Below are 4,620 nucleotides of genomic sequence, written 5' to 3' on the forward strand. Positions count from 1 at the left end.
GAAGATGTGTTTTCCTAAGGTGGAAACTTTCCACCAAAAGGCACGGAAACTGCCTCTGTTTGGTTCCCAGTGCTGGTTCTCGGGCTGTGGGGATCGAGACAGCCATAGATTTGCTGTCCCCTGGTCCCTGCCCCCCACCCCTCTGGGCACTGCGCCGCTAGCAGGGAGTGAGCAGATCCTCCCCGAGGCCCAGCGCTATATGGAATGTGCTGGACATAAGGAGGGGGTGGGGGGGCCCTGCCCCTTCGTGCAGGGCTTTGGAGGGATGCGGGAAGAACTCTAAAGTGCGGCTTCCCTGAGACAGGAAAACTGACGACGAGAGGGAGACCTCGTGCCCACAGCTTGCTTAGAGAGCATGGGGCTCCCGACCTCCCGGCAATGGCACGAGGCTCCTTCGTTGCCCTGGAAGCCACCCTGAGAGCCTCTGAGATCCTCGGATCCCTGAGAAGCTCCTGTCTTCCAGAACACCCGATGTCGTGTTTCCGCTGGGACTGAGTGATAGTGATGGAGGGAAGTCTGGACCAGGCACCCCGGCTGACCGGCCGCAGCGACGTCGTCATCCACAAGGCGCTCACCTCGTCAGACTGGCCGGGTCAGGGTGTCCGGGGTCCGGCCACGTGTATTCGAAGGTTCTGCGTGTGGCCAGCACGGCACCTCTGGCTGAGGCCGGCACGGGGACTGAGGAGAACCACAGCGAATCGTCCTGCTTTGTGGACAGGAGAGCAGCAGGGCAGCAGCCTTCGGGGCTGTAAGTCTTTATACCCTTAGAGACTACGAAGGCAACTGCTTTCTGCTCAAATGGTGCTGTTCACTTCGGGTCTCCTTTGCCATGCCTGACATCTGCATGCCCTGGGCCTCTGAACTCGAGATGCTCTGTGTCCCTCTCCAACTGGGAGAGAAAGGAGCCGGCCACTCTGGGGGCCACCCATCGGAGAGTTTAGTGGGAAGGTTTCCTCGCCTGAGTCATGGCCTTTGCCCCGGATGTATTCATGGCAACACATTTCTCACGGAGTCACACACAGTGTTTTCTTATGACGTCATTAATCCATTTCAAAAAAGCTTGGATATTTACGGAGCGTATTGATGAGTGGGTTACTGAGTCAGTACATATCAATTCCAGAAGGCACATTGCCCTACTTCTAGGATTAATTAGGCCCTGTGAATCATTTTTGCTAAACGTTTCCTTTGGTGACCTGAAAGTAGGTCAGTTTACGTCCGGGGAGGGCCCAGTTGTTCTACAGAATAGAAATTCAGAGCCAGATGGGAGCACGAGGTCATAGAGTCCAGTGCTTTTATTTTATATGTAAAGAAACAAATCCGCAGAAGTGAATCAGTGACTAGGGTCGTACGCAGAGAAGAGCTAGAGACAAGATTCCAACTCACGTTGTCCGACTTCTGATCCAGTGACATTTCCACTACGGTCAGTCTCATTCTGCTTCTTGGTTGTCAACATTGTTCTCCAGTGCACCTTTGGCACAGGGCCGTTTTGATACCTGGCTATTGCACACGTGATTCCTGGCCCCAAAGGTCTGTACTTTTGTTGCTGTCTTCCTTTGCACTAGTAACTACAAGCCGTTTAGGAAATATTTCTTGCCCCAGAATTGTACCCATTATAAGTAAAATGTAAGGAAGTGCCTCAAATTTGGACACAATTTAGCAATTATCCATCAATGCTTAAGAAGCTCTTACTAGAACACAAGTAGTTAAAAGCAGAACCACATGCCACTTGCTTTCTGTAGAGTCACACCCACACACCTCCTCGGCATATCTATGCATCCTTGAGAATCTAACATGATTTCATGAGATCCAAAGCCTTGCCATGTCTCCTCTTAGTTTATAACACAAATTCTTGGGTTTTCGTTCCTCTCTGGAGACTGATGAACCTTCTCTTGATTTCGAGAGCTCCAGAGAACAACGATCAAGTTTTCTCTGCTTACCTGTGGGAAAATTTAAGTTCTTTCCAGGGTTAGTGTCTCTTTTCTTCAAGTTTGGGTAAAGCCGTCCATGTCTGGTTCTATATTTAATACTTGCCGAAGTTGACATAACCTTACATGGGAGCGAGTGACATTCCGGTGACTGACCCTCCCAGTCTGCATTCCCCAGAGGGGATTTGACAAAGATACCGATGGGCTTGCCTCTCTCAGGTTCAGCGCCGTGACCCTCGCCGACAGCTGCTGAACTGCGTTTCGGCAATCTGGGTGGTGTGTCTCAAGTCCTCTCCTGTCCCTCCCGCGTGGCTCACAAGCCTACTCTGGCGCCTCTGGTTCATGTAGCCTCGTCTTCTCTTTCTCGTCTTATTCAATCTTCAATGTTTTCCCCCCTGTTTGAATGTTATGTTTTCCTCATGGGGAGATGATGTACAGAAGTAGCAGAATTCCAGGTATTTTAAGATGAACCGTTCGTGGAAACACTTCTGAGTACTAGCCTCTCTAAGCAGCAGAGTCTTGTATGGTTTCCGTGGGCCCTATCGGCTGCTTTATCGACAGACAACCTGACATCCAGAAGGGAATCTTCCCTGTTACTGTGGGAGGAGCCCGGCCGGCTAAGCAGACTTTGAGGTTCTAATCCCATGGCCATACGAGTCATGAGAATCAAAGGAAACTCGGTACTCACACAAGTGTCAAGCCATCTGCGGCCTGGGTGGAATGTTTCCTAGTCCACCGAACAGAACAGAACAGAACAGGTGAGCACTCTGCTTCTCCACCTTGAACCTGAGGAATTCTAGATTTGGGAAAGTTGAGGTCAAAACCTTAGAAAGTAAAGAACTTTCTTTTGCTTCGTCATGGTTAAATAGAATCACAGGCTGCTAGCCCCGAGGGAATCTGTTCTAACTGCCTCCTTTTACGGAGGAGGGCGTGGAGAACTTCTGGAGAACTTCTGTGGTGCATCCCCCACACACAGGCTCTTAGTGCCTGAGCAGGGACTCGAAGCCAGTTTTCCTGATTTCTTATACCAACTTTCCCCACGGCATCACACACCTTTTATCTACTCGATGTAATGAAGCATACTGAATTCTATATATCATTGCTCAGGCAAGGTATTTCGAAGTAGTAAAAAAAAAAAAAAAAAAAAGAAAGAAATCAAGAAATCATTATGAAGCTTGTGTAAACATCCCCCAACAAGAATGTAAAGACTTTGCAAACGAGGAAGTCTTACCTCTGGCTCACCGTGGAGCTGTGATGATAGACATCGTGTTTTCCGAATTACATTACCATGGCACATAGTCTGAGAATGTTTAGTCTTTGGATATGGAAATGTTAGATTAAGGGAAGTTTTCATGGTTTTTTGGGGGGGGTGTGGGACTGTGATAAGACGGATCAGGAATGCATGAACCTCGGAAGCATTTTCACTGAGCTGATCTGGGGAGCGATTCTCCCTAGCACTGAAGCAGGGATGCCTGAGGAGGGTGATTACAGCCCGGTGTAGATTTTGATTTGGTCTTTTTTAAGTGTAAGAAAGTAAAACTCCCTTCACCTTACTGAGAAAGGGCCCACCAGGCCGAATGTATACGCGCATCTTTCCAGTGACACCTGGTCCTACCTGCCTCCGCCAGGGCCCTCAGCTGCTTGCTCGGTGGTGGCAGCTAGGCCGGCTCTGGCACTAATCCCTCCTCCCAACCTCAGGGTCCCACGGTGGCCCTGGCTGCTGCCACCACATCCAGACTCTGACGGGCGACGGGCTGGGGGACGCAGGGTCTGGGTTCCCAGGTGCTAACTGGAGAAACTCACCGTGGAGATGCAGGTGAGCTCCAGCGTGGGCTGGAAATAGCCTACAGGGGTGGCGTGGGGAGCGGGGATGCGCCTGGCGCGTGCAGACCACGGGAGGGAAGGAGCTGGCATGTAAGAAGCTCCCCCCCCCCCGCCCCCCTGCTGCCACGCATGGACTCCTCTAGCACAGTGATGCCCTTGGACTGTCCCCCCCAAGTGTTCCACATGACTGAGCGGACAGCTGTGCTTTCTTTTGAGGCGATGACAGCTGGTAGCGCACACCTTGGTTCGCTTTTTCCATGTTCTCACTTCCCTTCTCTTCTCCCCTCACTTCTCTGGAAAGCACCAGCAGGTGAGGTTCCCTCGCGAGTGTGACCAGGAAGCGAGGAGCATGGAGCACACAGGCTCTCCTGGCTCGGTCGGCCTGGGATGGCCCCAAGTGGCCCTGGGGAGCGAATACCCTGGTTTCCTTTTTGTCATGGCGCGTCTGCTTCTCTGTACGTGTTTGCTGTGGCCTCTTCCCCAGGAGCCAATTATTTCCATGCTATTTACACCAAATCTTCTAAAAACCCAAACAAACTGGTTTCACTGACGACTGTCACACCTCCTGGGCAAATATTTTGTCCCGGAGCAAGGAAGCGACGTAGAAGAGACACAGTGGAAAACTTGGAGAAGGGGCAGGTTGAACAGGGAGAGGGTGAGCGCGGAGGGAACCTGTTTGCTGCGAGGCCTGCCTGGCTGGAGAGCTCGACCTTCTCCCCTGCAGCAGAGGGGGAGGATGCGCGGGGGCGGGGCCTTGGAGGATGGGGGCAGGGGGGAGGGGGGGATGAATGCAGGCGGCTCCCACTTAGTTAAGGGTGTCACTCTCTGCTCTCTGTCAGCCCGTGCTCCGAGGGCTTTGTCTGGATGCTGT

Source organism: Mustela lutreola, chromosome 8 (genome assembly GCF_030435805.1).
Source record: "Mustela lutreola isolate mMusLut2 chromosome 8, mMusLut2.pri, whole genome shotgun sequence".
In the NCBI taxonomy this organism is placed as follows: domain Eukaryota; kingdom Metazoa; phylum Chordata; class Mammalia; order Carnivora; family Mustelidae; genus Mustela; species Mustela lutreola.